The sequence below is a fragment of the Callorhinus ursinus genome, unplaced genomic scaffold, assembly GCF_003265705.2.
Source record: "Callorhinus ursinus isolate GAN/ISIS: 27379988/994484 unplaced genomic scaffold, GSC_fseal_2.0 scaffold29, whole genome shotgun sequence".
In the NCBI taxonomy this organism is placed as follows: Eukaryota; Metazoa; Chordata; class Mammalia; order Carnivora; family Otariidae; genus Callorhinus; species Callorhinus ursinus.
In genome coordinates this window covers 8,326,724-8,351,176 of record NW_027397091.1, presented here as the reverse complement: position 1 = coordinate 8,351,176, position 24,453 = coordinate 8,326,724, and positions in this window count along the sequence as shown.

The following is a 24,453-nucleotide window of genomic DNA, read 5'->3' as shown; positions in this document are numbered from 1 at the left end:
CCCTGAATGCTCTGCAAATATGTCTGGATTTTTTCTATAAGCTGTGGGGAGCCACTAAAGATAAATAAGCAGGATTGTTTGAGGGAACAGCTCTGGCAGTAGGACAGTTGAAGTCCAGATGAAAAGCAGAGGGAAGAGTTAAGGGCTTCATCATATCTGCTGTCTTGGCATTTGTAGCAGCATCTGCATCACCTGGGAGTTTGTTAGAAATACAGTATTTCAGGCTCCATCTCAGACTTACTAGCCTACAATCTCTTGTTTTAGTGAATTCTGTACTGTAAGAAGCTGTACTCTAATTGACAACGTTGCATATGCCCAACTTGGCAAGGCTGGCTCTCAAAGAGTTGGGACTGGCCCAAAGCTTTGTGTGAGAAGAAAACAAAACCTGAAGTTGATATACTAATCAGGGCTAAACTCTGGAAGTGGAGGATTATTTAAAGATTCAAGGCCCTCAAGCATACATGAAATACAAGAACTTGTTCAGAAATGAAAGGGCCACAAAACTGAGCAGGCAGGACCGGGTTTTGTCTGGAATTATTAGAGGATCTGGAGGGATTCCAGAAGGCAACTGAGGAAGAAAAGGAACCTTCTATGAAACAGCTGCCAGGGACGCTGTGAGCGAGGGGTGGGTCCAGATGGGGGTGGAAAGTGGGGGTTTGGGAGAACTTCCATGCACAGGATGCCAAGTAGTTCTAACTCGGGAACAGAAAGCAGGCAATTTCAGAGTCATAATGGAGAAATGATTTACAAGTTTGAGTGACAGATTTTATGTACAGAGTGAGAAAGAGGGAGATGCTGAAGGTAACACTTATGTTTCCAACCTGCCAGACTTCAGGAAGATAATATCAACTACATGTGAAGTTAAATGCCTGAAACTTAGACAATCTTATGTCACTGAGGACTATAAACCTCTAGGATATTTTGTTTAGGAAGTGCACACAGTTTGCACCAGGTTAACTTTACACAGAGAACCTTTAAGAATGAGTAAAAACATCTAAGGTTTACTGATCACTTTCTAATACAAAACACACTTTCCAAAGTTTAAAATGCCTGTTATGGACCTCATAAGTAGGCTGTATTATTACCTCATGAAGTAAGCTCTATTATTATTCCCATTTCACGATGAGGAAACTGAGGCATGTAAAGGTTATTAGACAAAAATTAGTGTCAAAGCCAAGATTTGGATCTGGTTAGTGATGTTATAGCCCATCATCATCATTACTATGCTGAGCTATACTCCTTCCCTCCCCACACACCTTAATCCTGTGGCCTAACCTACAGGGCATTTCTAAGTTCAAACAGGTGCCCAATTTTTATTTACTATACCAAAAAAAAAAAAGTGTTAGACAAGATTTTTAGTTCTTTGGAATCTAGTATATCTCTAAATTCCAGGAATTATTTTTATGAATTGAGAAGCATTAAAGCAAAATACTTCTTAGAAATAATAAATTAACTTTACAAATTGGAATAGAGCCAATTCCTGATTATCTGTGTTAGTGACAGTGTTAGCAGGGGCATGGAAATCCTCCAATATTCCACAAACTTGACTCTGATCAGCCAGATGATTGATCTCTTACTACCCTCTAATCTAGATCCCAGGCATTTTCAAAGGTAGCCTACATGAAAAAAGGAAAACATGAAGTGATATAAAGAAACAAAGGTTAGGATAATAAAAATACTGTGTAATTACAAGGTATGGTGCTTGGAACTAGTCTTCTTGAGTTCATATCCACTTGCTAGCCACATATCCATAAGCAAATCACCTATTGTCTGTGCATCAGTTTTCACATCTATAAACTGGGGTCATAATAGTACAACAAATATTGTTGGATGGAATATGATGACATAATTCATGATGAGCACATTGTAAACAGAGAATGATGCAATAATCATCAGATCAGTAATCAAACCAGTATATAAAAATTAAACTGAAAATGGCGATTCATCTTTTATGAACTATCTGCCAGACTACAGCCTATCTGTCTCTGTCTCCATCTCGCTCAGTTGTGGGTTGAAAGACGAAGCCCAGGTTGGCAGGAAAAATCTCTTTTTAGTATTCTTTAAAAAAGCTCCAGAGGGCTTTTTTCCCTGGCCACTACTGTTTACTCTGGCACTCAAAGTCAGCAGCAAGAACTATTAGCAACCCCCCCCCCAAAAGCACATGGATATCAATACAATAAAAACCTTCCAAGATTCCATATCCTGCCTATGCCGCAAATCCAGAAACATCCACTGACCTCCTTTTTGCCTGACTGATGACAATGCAGATATTTCAGGCTGCAGTTCCCTGCTCATTGCAGTCTGTCTGAGGTTGTTTTGCCCCTAGACTATTTTTGCTCATATGGTTACTCTCAGCCGCAGACATTCAAATAGAAACCAGAGAGTTCCAAATACTTGGAGGAACCTATAAACAAATGCAGGAAGAAGCATCCAGTCTGACCATGGCGCCCATAAAAGTTTCTGTAGACAGAATATAAGGGGCTGGATTCCCAACACCTACTACTTGAGAACTTGCCTAAATCTTTCCAGAAACTTAGCCGCTTAGGGGGTGCTTGGGTGGCTCAGTTAGTTGAACGTCCGACTCTTGATTTTGGCTCAGATCATGAACTCAGGGTCTTGAGATGGAGCCCCACATGGGGCTCTGCACTCAGTGTGGAGTCTGCTTGAGATTCTCTCTCTCCCTCTCCCTTTGCTCCCTCCCCCACTGGTGTTCTTGCTCCCTCTTTAAAATAAATAAAAATCTTAAAAGAAAAGAAACTTCTTAGCTACTTCACAGAGATGGAAGGATGGAAAGAGACAGGATCAGGTTGGGAAAAGCTTATTCAGCATGTGTGTGTGTGTGTGTGTGTGTGTGTGTGTGTGTGTGTGTGTGTCCAAACTACCTCCCTTTTGGGAGCCCAGAAGAACTGAGGATAGCTGTATACTTGCCATTTTGTGCTTAGAAAGAAAATACAAATTGGGCCATATTTATTTATTTTTTAAATTAAAAGTCAAACAAAAATAGGTCCCTGGGTTCAGAAACTTAGAGAAAAACATCCAGCCAAATTAAGGTATGTTTTAATTAAGAAAAGAAAATGTTTATAATAGATTCTAAACATGGTATGAGCAGTATCTATTTGGGGATCAATAAGTAACCCCAAACCCAAATTATAAATATCCAAATGCCATTAACCATTAAAGGAATCTAATTCTGTAGAACCCTGAAATATAGTATTCTACCTCATATGGGGCCTTCCAAATTTCATTCTTTCTCTCAGAGGGTTCTTTTTCTTCTCCTCCAGACACCATCCTGATTGACTCACCATCCACAAAGAGATTGATGCAAAATAAGAAAAGGAGAAAACCCAAACCACAAGGCTGCTCTGGCAGAGTCCTCTGATTGGAGGATAAATTCAACTTACCAGCAGTTTCATTCATCACAATCCTGGGTCACATTAACTAATCGACATGTTGTCACTTTTGAAAGATTTCCAGCCATAAATCTCCAGTGCTTGAATGCTGGAGAGAAAGAGAACGATGTTATCTGAAGCCCTACTGTCCTAACTTAATGAGAACATTGAGCCACTGGCTCTAACTACATAAAAATCAGCAAACAAAAATATCCCAATCCAAAGCAATAAGAAAACTAGAAGGAATTCTAACTTTCACAAGTGCCCAAATTTTTAAATGTATGTCTATTAAATACATCTTCTAAGACTACCTAGAAAATGACATGCAGCCTGCCAAACAAAATCAGCTTATAGAACATTTTCACCTTTTCGCCTTCCAGCAAATTGCTTGTTTTCCCATCCAAACAATAACCTTATTGTTTATACTGAAGTACAGTACATGACTAGTCATGTTAGGAAGTGAATGAATTGTTGTCCTGTCAACAGAGTTTTTTTTCCCACATACCTATTATATCTAGGAATTCCTTCCAAGGTTAGAAACTTTGAAGAAAATACATACTGCTTTCATCTGCTTTCATTACCCTGAGTTTCACTGACATATAGACTAGGGTTGCCTAGCAATGTGAAATTAGTAGTAGTTGTAGTATTTTTATAGGTTTCTGAGTAAATACTGTTGTACCCTTGTCTAAGTCTGGTGAGAATTTTGGTCCATGATGCTTTCCATGTTTTATTTAAGCTCAGGTTAAACACATGAATGCTCTGTAAGGGTTCCATTTACTTACTGGCACAGGAATATATGGAGACATAGTAAGGGCTCAGGATTGAAATGGGATACCCTAAAATCCTTCTTTTCCCTTCCTTCTCTCACAGCCCCTCGAAACTTAGAAGCCTGTTGGTGAAGAAGAGCTAGCAAATGTCCATCCCTATCTGATCTGGATGACACTCTCTTGTTAATTAACCTAGCAAAAAGGGAACACAAACCAGATCTTTTCACTGTAAGTCAGAAAAAAAGTTCAGTTCAATAACATATGGAGATGAGACAAAAATTCAGCATTCTGTCAACCGAGACACAAACAGAAAAGCACTCATGTCTTCCTACCCTGTTCAGCAGCCATAAAGAAAAAGTCAGACTGTCAGAGAAACTGATGCATGCAGCTGAAATAACTTCCATGCGATATCCATTTCCAGCCTCAGCCAAGGCCATGCCTGCACTAATGAACACCTAAACTTTGCCTTCACATGTTCAACTTAAGTTGCCCACAAAACTTTTACCATATGGACCAACCAGCCTTCAGCACTCACCCTTCATTTTTATTTGCTTTTTATCCTGTAGTCCTCCATTTCTTTATTTTTCTTAAACAAGGAAGGGGTGATACAGTATGAAAAATAAAGTTTATCTTTAGTTCCTTGGTGTGCTCAGAATTCTAGGGCTGAATCAAATTTTGCTTAAGATGTCTATATTCACGTATGAATATGTTTTCTCAAAAACTTGCTGATATCTATGTATGAATGATTAATAATGATTCTTTAAGAAAAGTAAAATATTTCAATCTGATTATTTCCTCTCCTGGGTGTGAGACAGGAATGCATAGAAGCTAAACATTCTTCTCCACCTTACTCTCCCATCCTTCCAACAGGTTAGCCTAGGCATGTTCTCAGGATGAAGGCAGATGTGTACCAGTGGAAGCAGATGCATGCCAGTACAGTTATTTTTCAAGCCTTTGCATATATCCAGTCTACTAACATTTCATTGGCCAATATTAGTCATAGGGCCACAGTCAGAATCAAGAGGCACAGAAATGGACTCCATTACCATGTACATCAAAAGGTGTGGTTACAAGCAGGAGAAAAGAATGAGAGTCATTAATGCAGTGAATCTCCGATAGTGATAGATGTACTCACAGTCACTGATAATATAGAGACCCAGAGATCGTGCCAGAGATGAAACTAGAACCCAAGTCTCTCTACTTAACGGTTTACTCCTCTTTTTATGACACTCACTGCCATTATTTTATTAAAGAGCAAGGAAATGACTCATAAAAGTATCACATAATCAGTTTCAGTCTTATCAGATGTAATCCATACTCCTTAAAGTAGTACCGAAGAATATTGTATTTATAAAATATATGTGAACCAAACATGGAAAACTTTATCCCCCTGTCTGATGTTTTAGGAGTTAAAATCTTATGCTATTAGATTGCAGGTAAAGCAACTATTAGAAAAAGAGAAACATAGGGGCAGCTGGGTGGCTCAGTTGATTAAGCATCCAACTCTTGATTTCAGCTCAAGTCATGATCTTGGGGTCATGGGATTGAGCCCCACATCAGGGTCCACATTCAGCACAGAATCTGCTTGAGATTCCGTCCTCCCTCTGCTCCTCCTTGCATGTACTCTCTCAAATAAAAAAAAATATATATATTTTTTTTAAAAAAGAGAAACAAACTATGAAGGCTGGAGATATACTCTGTTAAGAGTTACCAGATTTAGCAAATAAAACTACCAGATGCTAGGTTAAATCAGAATTTCATAAATAATGACTAATGTTTTAGGATAAGTATGTCTTATGCATTTTTTAGAATACACTTATACTAAAAAAATCATTATCTAAAATTCAAATTTAACTAAACATCCCTTATTTTATCTAGAAATCTTAAATCTAGATTAAAGATGTATACAAATCATAACTAACAATGAGTAATATGCATACATATATGTTAATAATTCATTACTAACATTACTGAAGTTTTTTTCAGAGAATTACTGTAAGTATTCAGAATAAAGGTACCTTTATCATGAAAATTATTGTCATATTTGGCATATTAATATCTTCTAAAACAACCTTTTCCACAAAATTACATAAATAAGAAAATATAGTAGGATTTCATGTGCCTATATGGCAGTTGATTCCATGATAGGGTTTGAATTGGATAGGAATGCATAGGAATTGAAACTCATCAACGAACAATAAATTCACGAAGGTTCTAGACCCTTTGCTGTGCCTTTTATGGGCTACAAAAGTGAAAACATGGAGAAGGAACTCTCTGGATCCCACAACCACTGTTGAAAAGCTACCCCAAAGTGGATGTAATTAGGAGATATGGATTCAGTGGCCTCAGTAATTTCTTCTCAATGCCTTTCAGTGCTCCACTGGCAAGGAGACATCACTGAGTAGATTCACATCCATGTACTTCTCTCTAGGAACTCCAGACACAATGCCCGTGACCCCAATATCAGAGCCCACTGTTTGTGAAGAAAGGAAGCAAATGGGTAGCTGAGAGAATCCAAAATTGTAAAAAAAAAAAAAAAAAAAAAAAGTAAAAAGTTAAATAAATGTAAAAGATTTTTGTCAATGTGAATCAGTATATGATACGAAGAGTTAAAAACTGTCTGGTTCTATCAATAGCTGTCAGTGGGAAGGAATTAAAAAAAAAAAAACCAACAACATAATAAAACATCCTCCTAAATCTGGCCAAGCTATCTGTTAAAGCTGGTTCCCATTAAATGTTTGTTAATTTAATTTATAAAAGCCAAAGCCCAATGGCTGCTGTCTGCTATACACAATAGGGGCTGTATGTGTACAGACTGGCTCCCTGCCAGTATATAGTGTCATACAGACTGGGATCTTGTATGTAAACGTTGTTTGAATCTTTAAGAATCAAAAATTTAAAAAAATATTTATGGCTCCAATATCCTTATAATGCAAAGTAAATACTGAACTTCCTGTGTTGAGATTGTGGGCCTTCTTATTGGCACATGGATGTGAGCAGGGGTTTGTTTCACCATTTTCATTAGGTCAAAGTTTTTACTTCCGCTAGGGAGGGAGAGGAAGTTCCCTCTAAAGGACAATCAACTCTGTGTTATATGCTTTATTGTCACTGGACTGGAATATTACATTTAATATAACTCCTTATATTATAGAATGCTTGCTTCTAAGTTAAATCTTGAATATTTATAACTTATGGACATATAAGTATCTTAAGGATATGTAATTAAGCATTTAATTTTTCTCTGAACTTCCTACCAGCCAAGTTGAAATTTTTAAAAAAGAAAGAGAATATTCATTCTCTTTTCCTGGCTTCTATTCAGTCCATAATTATCTCCCACACAGCTTTTCTCCCTTTCCCAACCCACAAACAGTCAGGCAATGGGAGAAGCAAACATTGTTTTTTTCACTCTGCCAATCAGGAAGTCTTTGGTAAGCATCTTCTAAGTGCTCTGCACTGTGCTAGATAGAATGGAGGATAAAGAGCAAGTGTAAGACATGTCCCTGGTCTATAGCAAATTACAGTCCACTAACAACATCCCCACAATGGCTCTGTCTTGGGATTTTGTCATTGATATCAAAACTTCCTGCTGGCCATATGGTGGCCAATAGTCAATGTAGATGCTGTTGGATGCCTGTGGTGAGAAACACTGAGATACAGGGTAATTTCATCCATCTTTTTTAACAAAGTATTTATTAAGTGCTCATCATGTCCCACTGCAAATATCAATATATCGGTATTTGTTTAATCTTGAGTGTGTTTATGTGTGTGCAAGAAAGAAAAAGGGAGAAATTTAACTTAAATAGCTTCAATATGAACCTTAATAATACTAATCCAAAAGGGTCAGTGTAGCACCCAAATGATCCTTAACTGGATGTCTACTTCACCAAAGGAAGGGGCCAATTAAGGGATTAAAATCAGAATGGGTCTTTGATACAACATTGAACAAACAACAGGTTAATTGACTGTTGTTGTTGCTACTTGTTTTGCTCAGTTTTGTTTTCCAATGTTAACTGGTTGCCATGATATTCTGTGGATGTCATTTAATTCCCAGTCCAGGACGTCACTTAGGCATGGAGAGAATGTGGTTTGTTGATGAAAAACTTATCTGTGTGCAATACTCATGTGAACTTCATTCCTATTAAGATGCTTTATTTAGCCAATGAATTGGAATTTTTAAAAAAAAATTCCTTTGTGCTAAAATCATCCTATATCTCATTTTAAAACCAACTCAAATATCTTAGAACCAAAGAGAAGCATTCAGTCAGCACTTTGTCAAACTCTAGAATGTTGATTTATTAAAACTAACATGTTTTTACTTTGTTTTCTTATACATACCTCTTAGTTTTATCCAGCCAAGTACTTTTCCATTTGAACAGATGGCCGAACCAAGAGACTTTGACAAATGTGGCTATTCATACCTACAATATGGCTTCAAGTGAGTGAAGGTTGGCAGCTGAGGTCTATCAGGAACACTTTTGGATTTGGTATCTGAAGACCAGCTTCCAATTTCAGTGCTTCTTGCCTGATTGACACTGGATAGGCCCTTCAATGTCTTCTGGGCATCAATCCTCAGTCTTTCAGATAAAGATGATACACAAGGCATGCAGTGTTATGGGGAGGGATAAATGAGAGAAGGTATGCAGAAATGCTTCATATGGTGGAATACTGCAATATGGCTTCTATAACTCCATAAAAAGAGGTCGGAACCACCCAAGACGTCTTCTGAAGATATCACTCAGAGTAACCTTTGTTCTCTCTTGACCACCAGGTCTTGGTCAATCACTTCATCTTGTAATTGCCCTGATGACAGAACCATTTGGAATTTTTGTTGCTAAACCCTCAAGAAAAGCCTAAATCTACCACAATAAAATTGAAGAGTATTTCTGATTTAAAAAAAATAGTAAGAAAATACTGATGGTTGAGAGAATTTAAGTCAATAAAAACCTCAGTAAGTATTCTCTATGAGCTTAAAAATTCTAGGTGCCTTATTTTTAAAATAATGTATATAGTAAGAGAATTAACATGAAAAGCTGAAATTAAGTGTCCATGGAAAAGGTGGAAATTTTTAGCAAATATACTAAACAACTAGACTAATAAAAATCACTGTAAATAAAGGTAGAGCACTGAAACAAACAAAATCAGAAATGAATGAGGAGAAATAACAACAAACACCACAGAAATAAAACAAATGTAAGAATATTATGAAAACTTATACGTCAGCAAACTGGACAACCTAGAAGAAATAAATTCCTAGAAACATTAACCTCCGAAAATTGAATCAGGAAGAAATAGAAAATTTGAACAGACCAATTGCCAGCAATTAAATTAAATCAGTAATCAAAAAACTCCCAAAAAACAAAAGTCCAGGACCAGATGCCTTTGCAGATGAATTCTACCAACATTTAAAGAAGAGTTAATACCTATTTTTCTCAAATTATTCCAAAAAATAGAAGAGGAAGGCAAGTTTCCAAATTCATTCCATGAGGCCAGCATTACCCTGATACCAAAACTAGATAAAGACACCACTAAAAAAGAGAACAACAGGCCAATATCTCTGATGAACACAGATGCAAAAGTCCTCAATAAAATACTAGCAAGCCAAATCTGAGAATACATTTTAAAAGATCATTCACTACGATCAAGTGGAATTTATTCCCAGGATCCAAGGGTGGTTCAATATTTGCAAATCAATCACATCACATCAACAAGAGATATATCACATCAACAAGAGAAAGGATAAAAACCATACGATCAGTTCAACAGATGCAAAAAAAGCATTTGACAAACATCCATTCACAATGAAAACTCTCTGCAAAGTAGGTCTAGAAAGAACACACCTCAACATAACAAAGGCCTTATATGAAAAACCCACAGGGAACATCACACCCAATGGGGAGAAACTGAGAGCTTTCCTCCTAAGGTCAGGAACAAGACAGGTTTTCACTCTCACCACTTTTACTCAATGTAGTACGAGAAATCCTAGCCACAGCAACTACACAACATAAAGAAATAAAAAACATTCAAAACAGTAAGAAGAAGTAAAACATTCACTATTTGCAGATGACATGATACTGTATATAGAAAATCCAAAAGACTCCACCAAAAAGTACTAGAAATAATAAATAAACTCAGTAAAGTCACAGGATATACCAAAATCAGTTGCATTTCTACATACAAATAATGAAGAAGCAGAAAGAGAAATTAAGAAAACAATCCCATTGACAACTGTACCAAAAATAATAAAATACCTAGCAATAAATTTAACCAAAGAGGTGAAAAACCTATACTCTGAAAACTATAAAACATCAACAAAATAAATTGAAGATGAAACAAATAAATGGAAAGAGAGTCCATGTTCATGGATTTGGAGAACAAATATTCTTAAAATGTCTATACTACCCAAAGCAATCTACAGACTTAATGCAGTCCTTATCAAAATACCAACAGCATTTTTTTTCACGGAACTAGAACAAATAATCTTAAAATTTGTATGGAACAACAAAAGACCCTGAATTGCCAAAATAATCTTGTAAAAGAACAGTACTAGAGATATCATAATCCCAGATTTCAAGATATATTACAAAGCTGTAGCAATTAAAATAGTATGGTACTGGCACAAAAATAGACACATGGATCGACAGAATAGAGAGCCCAAAAATAAACCCACAATTGTATGGTCAATTAAGCTATGACAAAAGAGGCAAGAATATGCAATGGAAAAAAGACAGTCTCCAACAAATGGTGTTAGGAAAACTGGACAGTTACATGCAAAAGAATGAAACTAGACCACTTTCTTATACCATATACACAAAAAACTCAAAATGGATTAAATGACCTGAAACCATAAAAATCGTAGAAGAGAACGAATGCAGTAATTTCTCTGACATTGGCTGTAGCAATATATTTTTGTATATGTCTTCTGAGATAAAGGAAACAAAAGCAAAAATAAACTGTTGGGTGCACAACAAAATAAAAATCCTCTGCACAGCAAAGGAAATTAACAAAACAGACAACCTACTTAGTGGAGAAGATATTTGCAAATAACATATGTGATTAGGGGTTAGTATCCAAAATACATAAAAAACTGATACAACTCAACACCAACCCCTCCCCCCCGCCACCAGGTAATCCAATTAAAATTGGGCAGAAGACATGAACAAACATTTCTCCAAAGAAGACATAACAAATAACCAACAGATACAATGAAAGATGTTAAAAATCACTATATCACTAATCATCAGGGAAATGCAAATCAAAACTGCAATGAGATATCACCTCACACCAGTCAGAATGGCTAAAATCAAAAACACAAGAAACAACAAGTGTCGGCGAGGATGTGGAGAAAAAGGAACCCTCCTGCACTGTTGACCAGAATGCAAACTGGTGCAGACACTGTGGAAAACAGTATGGGGGGTTTCTCAAAAAATTAAAAATAAAATTACCATATGATCTAGTAATGCCACTCTTGGGTATCTACCTAATGAAAACCCTAATTTAAAAAGATATATGCACCTCTGTGTTTACTGCAGCATTATTTACAAGAGCCAAATTACAGAAGCAGCCCAGGTATCCCATCAATAGAGGAATGGATAAAGTAGGTTGTGTGTATGTGTGTGTATGTTACGTGTGTGTTGAATATTAGTCATCAAAAAGAATGAAATCTTGCCCTTTGCAACAACATGGATGGAGCTAGAGAGTATAATGCTAAGCAAAATAAGTCAGAGAAAGACAAATACCATATGAGTTCAAGCATCTGTGGAATTTAAGAAACAAAACAAATGAATAAAGAAAAAAGAGACAAAAAACAGACTCAACTATAGATAGAACAAACTGATGGTTACCAGAGGGGAGGGGGGTGGGGGGCTGGGTGGAACAGGTGAAGGGGATGAAGCGCTCACTTATTTTGATGAGCACCGAGTAATGTATAGAATTGCTGAATCACTATATTGTACACCCGAAACTAATATAATACTGCATGTTTATTATACTGGAATTTAAAAATAACTCAATAAAAATTTTAAAAACAATGTAATTAAGCATTTCTTTCTGAACTTCCTACCAGTCAAGTTGAGATTTAAAAAAAAAAAATGATGTAATGCTCATTATAAAACATCTCAGTATAAAATATCAATGTAAAACAACTTTTATTTCTGGGAACAAATTATAAAGAGGATTTATCTATTTTTTATTGAGCTATAATTGACATATGTATTAGTTTTAAGTGTATAACATAAATGATTTGATAAGTGTATTTTGCAAAATGATTGCCACACCAAATTTAGTTAACATCCATCACCTCACATAGTTACAATCTTTTTCTTGTGATGAGAACTTTAAAGATCTCTCTTAGAAACTTACAAATATATAATACAATACTGTTAACTATAGTCAACATGCTGTACATTACATTCATAGGACTTACTGATCTTATAACTGGAAATGTGTACCTTTTGACTTCATTTATTTGTTTATTCCTTATTTCTAGAACCCTAATTAAGATATAATGCCACAATTCTCAAGCTTTATTGCAGTATTATTTACAAGAACCAAATTACAGAAGCAGCCCAAGTATCCCATCAATAGACGAAATGCCCCCAGGAAGGTGATAATATGCCAAGGTTATGCCTAAAGCCACAGATGACTTAGAACATCAACTTAGCAATTTGGGGTAAAATTCACCTATGTTTATATTAGTATAAATACATGTCTTATGAAATAGGGCAAAATTTTCATTTGCTTTTACAATAAAAACATGTCTAGAACTGTTCTGTTCTAGATAGCCTACATCCCAAACTGCAGGAGCAAGGCTATAGTCCTCTGCCAGTGGGGTCCTTTTGCAGAATTTTCTCATGTTCTGACATAATGACAGTATCATAAATAACAGTTTTAGAGTAAATGTGAACATATATATCCTCCATAAAAATCCAGGACAGAACATTAAAACATGACTCATAAAGGTACATGTTCCAAGAGCCAAAACAGGGAAGCCTGTTTTTGGCCAGGATGCCTGTGCTCTCTCAAGGAGACAACTATATCTCAAAATGTGGTCCTTAGAGCACCTGCATCAGAAAACCCTGGGAATGCTTATTAAGATGAAGATTTCTTTATACTATATTCACACCATAAAGGACGATCATTTTTGGAGCAACGGCCCAGGAATTTCCATAGGAGCTTATAAGAGAATTGATAGATAAACACAATAAAAGTTGCAAACAATGTAAGACGGTTGGAGGGATTTAAATTCCCCTAGCCTAGCTTTCCTGTGTATCACTTTCCTCAGCTGGACTCTTTGCAAGAGCATGGTGCAGGAGCATCAGAGATTTTGAAAATCAAAATTATAGGTGGAAAGTTTACTGTTCTACTGTAAATACTGAGAGCCTGACTTACAGCCTCACTCATCTGGAGAAGTAGTAACACTCACCTAAGAAGGATTATCAGGGTCACCACAAAGAAGGTCAAACAAAAAGGGTCTAAAACTCCCTTTCAACCTGCTCAAGACCCTGAACAAATATTTGAATGGAGACCACACCTCAGACCATCCTTTCCTTTCACAAATATCCAATTTCCCAGGTTGTTAAGAAATAGAATACTAGGGGCGCCTGGGTGGCTCAGTTGGTTAAGCGACTGCCTTCGGCTCAGGTCATGATCCTGGAGTCCCAGATCGAGTCCCACATCGGGCTCCCTGCTCAGCAGGGAGTCTGCTTCTCCCTCTGACCCTCTTCCCTCTCATGCTCTCTATCTCTCATTCTCTCTCTCTCAAATAAATAAATAAATAAATCTTAAAAAAAATAGAATACTAAAATATAGTTCTATAGTCTATTAGTTTTGTATCTGACTTCCTCAGATCAGATTTTCTCAGTCTTTATTAATTTGCAGAGTTTTGAAGAGGAAGCTAAAAATGCAAGTGTCTTTTTCCCAAACTGATTGGACCAGAGACTCTGTATTGGACAGCATCTTATAAGACCACCTTTCTGTATCTCAGGTATACTTAAAGATTCAGGAATCAACATGAATCTACATCATCCCCCAAGAGCTGGTCCGAAATGCAGAATCTCAACCCCTATCCCAGTACTACTGAAACAGAATCTGAAGTTTAATAAAATCCTCAGGAGATTTGTATGCACATCGAAATCTGAGAAGCAAGGCTAGAGAACACATTTTGAGAAGCAGTGCCAAAGACAATGACAGAAATGGTTTTAACCTGGAAAACTTCAAGAATTGGTTTTATAGTTCATTCACCATGGCTTCTGAAAAATTCTGGTATTATTTCCAAAGAACATCTATTCTCGTGCAGGGAGTTTTCACTATGAAAACTACATCTGAAGGCTATGGAAGGCAAATCCTTGTACAATTGAGAAAAGTCCAGACTTATGCTATGGTTTGTATCTTTCTTGGCCTATGGACAGTTTTGATTTGCATCAAACTGCCCCATGCAGATAAGAGATGCTGAAAGAACTAGAACTTTATCTGCCATCTGAATCTACTCCCTTGCAGAGAAATAGCCCATTTCCCAGCTGCAGCTGGGAACATATCATCCCATTTTAGCTAACAAATTATCAGAGATTTTCCAAATTACTGTTCCCAAGCCACTCTGAGTCCCAAGCACAGACTCTGAATCAGGTGCATGTGAAATACAAACAGGGCTTGAATTGGGAAAAAAAAAGCTGAAGCTCGATCCTTAACAAGCAAAATGCACATGTTAATAAAAGCCACACACAGCTTCAAGTCCATGTAAGGTATGGATCAACCAGCAAAAGCAAGGTTCCCATCGGAATCTTCCCAGCGTACAGTCATGACTCATGCCCAGAGCCATCTTGTCCCTGTAAGAACAGCATAAATCATCATCCATTCTTAAAAATGATGCCAAAAGCGCATTTTATTCAAATGCATTCCTTAAAATAATTGCTGAGAAAATAATGCAAGAGTGTTCAACTGACAACTGACTCTTTAGTGTTCACATCTGGAGGGAAAAATATGTCATGGAGTAGTTAAGTGGATTCTAGAGATGCTGGGAATTCCTAAACCCACAAAAGTCCAAGTAGATCAGAGCTTGTTTTATTCTTTTGAAGAAGAAACTTCTATGCCTCAGTCACACCTACAAATAGTACAAAGAGGTCTCCTAAGTTTCATAATGCAAACCTTATCATATTTTTCTTTCCATTTCTTCTTTTCTTCTTTCATATTTTAGCCAACAGCATCAGAGGAAAAAACTATTTGTCATGGATTCCTATAAGCTCTCTGTCCTCTCTCTCTCTCCCCTACATTCTTTCCAACATTCAAACAAGCTCAGGAGTCTTTCACGATTGTAATAAATCACCCATGACTCTGTTTCTCCTCCTGCTACCCACCCCCACCCCCACCCCCATTAAGCTATCCTCATTAAGTCTGCATTTACTGCTCTACCTCCTTACCTTCTATATGGTGTGGGTATCCCAGAAGCAGCCTCTGAGACAGGCATTCAAGGGTATGATCCCAGAAACAGTGATAGGGAGTAGAAGAGTGTGAGGAAGGGCAGAAAGTTCATGAAGAGGATGTTATCCAACCAGTCACCACTGTGGGCAGCTAGAGCTCAGCCTTCCTAGGGAGCTCTGAGAAACAGCATAGAGTTATCTCAACTGAAAGGCAAAGGACTAGGGTATTTAGTTATCAAATTTCTGTCATTGAGGTTTGTTTCTGGGGGCATTAACTCCGTCGTTTTGGCTTGCTCTGTGCTTAGGCTAAGAGTGCTCTTTAGTCAAATTAATAAATGAATGAATGAACAAATGAACAATTAAATGCTTAAACTTATTTCAGAAATTGTACTGCTTAACTTGTTAGTCAGTAGTTTACAGACAACCAGCGGCTGCTTCCTTCTTGCAGCTCCTTGACAACACATCGTTCTGAGTGTTCTCCTTTCTTTCCTGCCACTCCTTTTCATTCTTGCTGACCTATCTTCTTCCACCCAAACTTAAAATGTCAGGTCCCTCAATCGTGCTTTCCTTTCCTCCTCTCATCTTACTCTCTCTGGCTGGGTAAGCAATCTGTTTCTAGGGCTTCCCTTACCATTTATATCCCAATAACTTACAGGAGGTTCAGACCTCCTGACCAGTGAGGCTGATGGCCTACACAGTATCTGACATCTCACTATTGCTTCAAATGCAGTGATTAGGCACCAGACTTCATCTTCTGTCCCTCTTTTCCCCTAGAAGAAAACAAAAATGGTCCTTATCTAGTATTTTCTATCTTAGTGAGTAATACCACATTTCTCTCATTTGGGCAAGTTGGAAAACTAGCAGTCAACGTTGACACATGCCTCCCTGCCTCTGCAATTTTCATTTAATTATTGGACCTTATCCACTATATTTCATCAACGATTTATTCCTTAAATCCATCCACTCCTGTCCATTTCCTGGTCCATCCTTACCTCTTACTATAGCATCCAAATGGTTTCCTCAGATCTGTTAGGGAGCTTTTAACAATGCAATTCTGATTGTGTCACAGCCCCTGGGATCTGACTCTTGTCTCCCTTTCCTGTCCCATCCAGCACTACTTTCTACCTAGCCTTTCCTTTTCCACTTATGGGTATCTCTTTTTTTGTTCTGGAAAACGCCATGATGCCTCTGACACTGGAAGAATACCTGCTGTCCCCTTACCTTTATTTTTTTTATTTTTTAATGTATGCTGTCCCCTTACCTTTAAAGCCACTTCGTCCAGCAAATCCTTCCATCAACTAACTTCTATTCATCTTTCAAAGAGAAGCTTAAACAGCTGCCTCAAAGAAGCTATTCCTGCTTTTCCTGATTCCTCCAAGAAAAGGGTTGGTTCCCCTAGTGTTCCATTCTTTAGGAAATCCCCCTGAAGTTCTTAACTCTTACTATAATTCTAATGAAATATCTTGTGTAATTAGTTGCCTGTCTCAGTGGAAGCTCCCTGAGAACAGGTACTGTGTCAATTTAATCCACAGCTAAATACCCAGCACCTACAACAATGCCTGGCAAGTAAGATTATGGTCATTAGTCAAATGCATTTTTACTGACTATTGACAATTCCAAAAATCTAACTAAATTTAGCTTGGGTTACATTTGTTCCTTGCTTTTATATTCTACTCTTCTGTTTACATTCATAGGATGTTGAACATCATTGTAAGAATAATGGAAAGGTATCTATATTAGTTTTCTGGGGCTACTACAACAAAGTACACAAACTGGCTGGCTTAAACAACAGAAATGTATTGCCTCACAGTTCTGGAAGCTAGAAATCTCAATCCAGTGTATCAGTAGGGTCAGGTCCTTCTAAGGGCTGTGAGGAAAGGATCTGTTCCAGGCCTGTCTCCTTGGCTTGTAGATGACCATTTTCACATTTACATGGCATTCTCACTATATGCATCTCTGTATCCAAATTTCCCCTTTTTATAAGGACACCAGTCATATTGAATTAGGGCCCACCCTAATGACCTCATCTTAACTAATTACATCTGCAATGATCTTATTTCCAAATAAGATTACATTCTGAGGTCCTGAGGGTTAGGACTTCAACATACGAATATGGGGAGGAGGGGTGCTTCCCCTGAAGCACACAATTCAACCCATGTCAATATCCAAGGATTTTAAGCAGGGGAGATAAACAACGAGATTCACATTACTGGTAAGTCATGTTGGCTATAGACAGTGTGAAGCAAAGATTGGCTGGGGGTGGGGGGTGGAGGGGAGACACCAAGGCCTGATGAAGGCTAGGGGCCTGTTATAATGCTTACAGCAATGCCTATCAGTGTAGTTTCTTGATTAGCATTACCCAGAGTCAAAACTCTGCTCTTTTGAGTACCAGCAGTATGACCTTCACTACACTGGGGTCATTTTTCTTATCTGTAAAATGGCTGTATTTTTAGCCTCACATAGTTTATAATGCTGGAGGAAAGAACCAAAACTAGATTGACCTGTGGCCTTAGAAATTTGTGTTTTCCCCCAAGTCCCCTCAGTTTTCATCATATACTCAAAAAAAAAAAAAAAAGGCATTCAAGTTTTTAGGACAAAATCAACCATTGAGATGACTTGTGACTTAAATTGTTTATATGAATATATTTTGTGTCAACGAAGAAAAATGTAGGTATTATTCTAACATTTCAGTTTCCCATTAATATCTGGGCATCTTATAGGACTATCCAACAGAAAAGTGGATCTTGGATCTTTATAAAAAGAAGTATTAATTACATTGGAAGCCAAAAACTCATCAAAGTTAAAATATCCTCTTCTCTACCTCTGTTCCACTCCAATCCATTCCTTTCTTTTCGTCTTAAATACATACCCCAATTCCCACCCATATTTTTATCACTACAAATAATGGAACTCTGGGCCTTGTCCCTAGAGAAGAATTGTCCAACTTATTTTTTTCCCTCCCAGTCCTTGGCAAGTCTGCTGGGTGACCCACTCGGACACCTCAGAGGGTGGTGCTTCCCACCCCCTCAAGCCACAAGCTACAAAGCCTTAGTCATTTCATGCTCTTGGCTTTGTCATCATTTTTATTTTTTTAACATTACTTTGTCATTAACTAATCTCACTTATGTAAGGAGAACAAGCCAGAGGTAGTTAGAGTGCCTCTGGTTGTTCTCGAACCAACCAAACAAAAAGATAGCATTGCTTTTGCCCAATGTCCAGAAGACAATGGCCATCTTGCCAAGATAGAATTCTGAATCACAGGACAATGTAATATATTTATTCCATGAATTGCACTATGTAGCAAGCCAAATTCAGGCCATTCTTTTGGACATTTTAATAATTTTAGGGTCATCTGTCATTCTAACTTCCAAAAGGCAAAGGAAAATGGATTGTCTTATGTAGGAAGGAGGCATATCTGTAGTTACTGGGCTATTACACATATGCTAACATTAGGTGTTAATTAACAATAGGATCATTTTCATATTCTAGAAGGCCAATTAATCACCTGTGTCTCCCTTAGAGATGTACATTTTGTAAGATATGAATGTGTGATAAAATTTTTGTTGGTATAAGAAGGTTAATTTATATTTTCCTTATTTAATAGAATTTGAAGTGAACAGTGATAAATGGAAAAGCTACATTACAGATACTTGTTTTGTTAGGAGGAAAATAAATAAATCTATGATTCTATCAGAAGGTGGGAAAAGATTGATTTTACCATTTTGAGGACCAGAAGAAACTAGCATTTGATGAAAGAGAATAAGGATGTCCACACAAACATTTCTCAAACTTGTGTGTTTCCAGTTAAAAAAAAAAAACAAAAAAAAAACTAGGATATTATGTGACCAAAGGTAACGTTGTACAGATAAAAGTGCTGTCAAAAGCAGCCCAAGGAAAGAGCCCTGGTGGGAAGAATTAACTCCTGGGTCCGTAAAAACCAGTAGAACTAGATGAAATTGCCATGGGTAATGTTTGAATTAAGGCTTTTTACTGCTGTTGTCATTGTTTTTCTGATTCTTCTTTTACATTTTGACATGGCCACAGCTTATATAATAAAAACTAAACCCAGACAGTATCTTCTGTGAATCCCCACCCTTCCCATGCCTGATCACTAAGATGGGATAATTAAAAATGTCAACTAGGTACCCAAAGAAATTTTAACTAAAATATTTAAATCATGAACCTCTGTATGGACCCAGTGTTTGGAGAAACTAAAATGGGTTTAATTCTAGTGAACTGTTCTTCTATAATAGCTATTCTCTCTCAATTCCCCTTAGCATTTATTCTACACTACCTTAATTTGCAGACAATGTTTCTGGATTTTAAAAAAGCCCGAGTTTGTATGTGATCCCATCAGCCCTCTGAGTCATTTTGTACTGAATTGACTCCTACCTGTTCCCAGCTATGGAAACCGTCAGTAGGTTGAAGTGAAGGGCTTTTATACCTATCGGTGAGTCATCACACAGGTAACTGACCAAGAATTCAATCTGGGTAGACAGAGGAGCTTCGCTATAGAGAATCATATAGACTTTTTTAAAAAATAACCAATCTACTTTCTTATATTTGGAGAAGGCCATAAACTACTGCAATAGGAGTACACTGACCCTCCACAGCAGAGGACTTGAGCTGGACATATGACAACCAAGACTTATACTAATTTTAATAACCATTTACTGAGCCTTTTAGTGAATACTATGGTGTCCCAAATGACCTTTACCAGACTGATCCACCTGCCTCCAACTGCTGCAAGTATTGCCTGCTAAATGGCTCACAATTGCCCCCTTTTCCAGATAATTCCTCTTGGCAAAATAGTGGCCATTTACCCAGGAGGCTACATCCTAGTCCTAGAGGCAGGCCACTGCCAAATGACTGGCTTACATGAAGAATGCAAAAGGCCAGCCAGTAACATCAAGGTAGGAACAACTACATGGTGTAATTCACACTCCAGAGCTCTCTACTGGATCAGGCTAAAGCCAGAGCCCAGTAGAGACTACATCGTGGCTTAGTGCCTTCTCCTACCTCATCTGTCTCCTTCACCTCCTTTCTCTTGAGAGCCCTACCCCAGTAAGTCACGTGCACCCAAATCCCTTTCTGTTAGGCTTTGCTTCTAGAAAAGAAGACCTAAAAAAAGCCACCGTTCTGTGTGTATTACAGATACATTGCTTTCATATATTTATTTCATTTAATCTGCAGGACCAACCTATTTGGAAAGGTCATATAATTGAGACCAGACTTGAACCCAGGTTTTTTTTTTTTTCTGGTTCCTAAACATAGTGAATATTTATAATGCTAAACTGCTGCCTTAGACATTTATAGAAACAACTTCATCGTATATCAACAATAAAATTAATAAAGTAGTTACAAAGTTAAGAATTTGAATAAAATGTGCCCTCTCCATATTAACATGTCCAACAATGAACAGATGTTTCATACTGTTTCCTTGACATACAGTGATATTTTTCCATTAGGGTAAAAGGAGAAGGAAAAAGAAGGGAGAACGAAAAGAAATGAAAGAAGGAAAAAGAAAAGAGGGAGAAAGGAAGGATAAAGAAAGGGAAAAAGAGGAAAGGAGGTAAAGACAGACGGACAAACACAGATGAAAAAATAAGGCCACAATAGATACTTGTTTTAATAGGCTTTTAACTTCTTAGGTGACCCCTGGTCTTGCTCCTTGGCTGAAAATGCAGTGTTGGTCATTTCTCCTTTCTAATTCTTTTCAGTGTGGAACAGTTGGAATCGCTTTAATCATGGGCTCAGCTTCAGTGCAGCTCTTGGCTGAGAATTACTTTTCTACTAAGAACTGTGAGGAGTTTCCAGGGAGGGCTTGTAAACTAGTTATCTCTGTTGATGACCACATCTGTGTGCACATCTGTGGTACAGAAACATGCCATATAATAAAGTGTATCTTGTGTTCTGTGACTTTCTGCCATGTGGGCTTGCCTTTCCCACCACATTCAAGACGCCCTTTTCTTATTAAAAAGAATCAGAGTAAAGAGGAGTGATACCCCACCCACAGGGTGAGAAGGAGATTTTCTGTTTTTCATTTTGTGTCCAAGCAAGGCAAATATGGAATTCATTTTGAGATTTCTTAAGACTTCTAAAATGAGCCCACTCCAAAGGCACTGAACATGCAGAATGCCTACTGTGTGCCTGACATGGAAATAGAACTAAGGATTTTATATCTCCTCAATGGAAGCTCACAACAACCATTTAACTAGGCATCCTGGTCCCCATTTCACAGGGGAAAACTGAGAGTCAAAAGGGTAAAACAATTTGTCTAAGGTCAAGCATCTAGAAAATGGAGAAACTCAGCTTCAGAGTCAAGTCTGAGGGATTCATCAGCCCAAGGTCTGCTTTATAACAGAAGCACAGACAGTGACTTCTCAGGTGCCCACCACTATCTGGATAAGAGAACACCTTTCCACCTTGAAGAAGTGTTATTTTTCTTTGAAACCTACTTTGCTCAATTCCACAAATTTTATAGTCATCTACCAGTCTTCCAAAGAATATGAAAAGAATCACTATATAATACAGAATATTCCCAAACCACAAGGCTGGGTAAGGAAAGCTGGAAGAAAAGGAAACAGGGAAATGGCCTGCTATACAAGGATTACTCAAGATGACTACAAGAAAAAGAGAAATAAATGCCTTCAGAGAAGACTTTTGCTTGAACTCACGGGGCTGAAAAAACTGGAAATGAATGTGGCTGCTCCCAAGGAATTTGGGAACCCAATGCTGTATTTGGTCTTCCTAGGAATCTGATATCCATAGGCATCTGCCCAAAATAGTGACCTTTGGTTTCATCACTGCTTTTAAGTAAATATGGGGGAAAAAATGATTTAAAGGAGCCCTAAAAATAAAAAAACACGTTATTTTTAAAGAAGAGGAGAAAGCATGTCAATCAGTCAACTAAAAAAGTATTGGTTTGAAATTTAATCATCAAATGGGGGTAGGACTAAATAATTTCCATGTTTACTTCCAATGATATTTTAAGATTTTAGTACCTATCAGCCAAAAAAAGTACCTGATAGATGGCAATATATTTTATGAGGTTATAAATATTTGCAGAGAAGCTCAATGATCTTCTAAACCTAGAATACTGGCAAATGCTATTTATGTTATTTCTTGAGCAACAATTATTTTACATTTCTTGATATAAATTACATTTTAAATAATATGACTTTTTCTCTTCCAATTCTAACAATAAGGGATATGACTTATGGGCTACAGTGCTCTAGTGAATAAGCTAATGGAAAGAAATAATAGTGAATAAATTTTTTAAAGACATTTAAAGTTAGTACAGGCATTGTTGCAAAGATGATAGGTGGTCATTTTTGGCAGATGCTTGCTCAAAAGTTTCTACTGTTTATAATTACTGATTCAGGTAGATTTTAATTAGAAGATGTGCCCCTGATGTATTCTAGAAATAGATGAATGCTTTGTTGTACAACGTACATATTCCATGCTTTTTACATAAAAATAATAACATACAATTGCAGCATCTGTTGCTTCTTTGCTTTATCATTCTGAACCTAATTTTAAGTAAGTGTTAGAAAAGGATCAGGACATTTTAAATTGCCAAAACCTTCTGTCCATCAATTAGGATAAGTATGACAAGAGTGGAACCTTTACCAGCTGCTTATGAGCTCTCTCTCTCTAGCTCAAATGACTAACCTATATCCATGAACAGTAGGCAGAATCACTTGGCTTTATCCAGGAGGCCAACATGGAACTGGCTATAAGAAGCATTGGGGCATTGAAAGATATATGTCAGAAAAATGGCTAAAGAGTGTTTCCCTGGCTTTGTTCTAGGAACATCCTAGACACACTCCATGCACACTCCTGGGCTTCCACACCTGGAGGAGTTCACAGACATAGTAGTGCTGCACCTGTAAGCTGCACAGCAACTTTGCCAGGAATGCACCGATACTTTCTTTATTTTACAGATAGAAAATTAAAGCATAGATAGATTAAAAGACATCCATGATTGGGGCACCAGGATGGCTCGCTCAGTAGGTTAAGGATATGACTTGATTTTGGCTCAGGTCATGATGTCAGGATCCTGAGATTGAGCCCCACCTAGCGTGGAGCCTGCTTAAGATTCTCTCTTGCCCTTTCCCTGGCTTGTGCTCTCTTTCTCTCTCTTTCTCTAAAAAACAAAACAAAACAAACAAACATATCCATGATGGCATAGCAGAGAAGTGGCAGAACCAGGATTTGAACTAGCCAGTCTGACCTCATGGTCCCTATTCTTTACCACATCTTATCACTGCTTAGAATCTATAGACCTGCACATTTTCAAGACACTGCATAGAATTTAAGTACAAGGCCAGGGGATGAATTTTCTCCTCACCGAATCACAGGACTTGCCAACTAGAGGAGATGGAAGCACTACACCTATAACAAGAGGGTGCCTTTAGGATCACAGGAAAATATCCAGGTCACATTGAAGCAGACAAAGAAATCAGTATGCAAAGGGGAATATGACGTTATGTTCCTTCATAGCAAATTTAGAAGCATTAGTAAGAACCACATTTCAGGAAGAAGAATAAATGCCTTGAAGGTTTTTTATATCTCTTTAAAACTATGTATTTGGGAGCACCTTAGTACCTCCAGCAATACAAAGAAACATGCTGACAGTTCCTTTCCAAGATGTGTCTACCTGTACCTTGGGACTAAATCATAATTAACAAAATGTCCTAACTTGATTTTTTAGCCCTCAGTTCAGATCTCACCTGTATCAGTTGAGGGGAGAGAACGTAGGTAAATTCCCTTACTGGCACTGCTACCAACTGGGTGAGGACTGCTAAACCCACTGTGGGTTTCATGGCAACAGAAGGACAAAAATAAAGTTGCCAGCTATAGGCCGATACACTGATGCTAAGG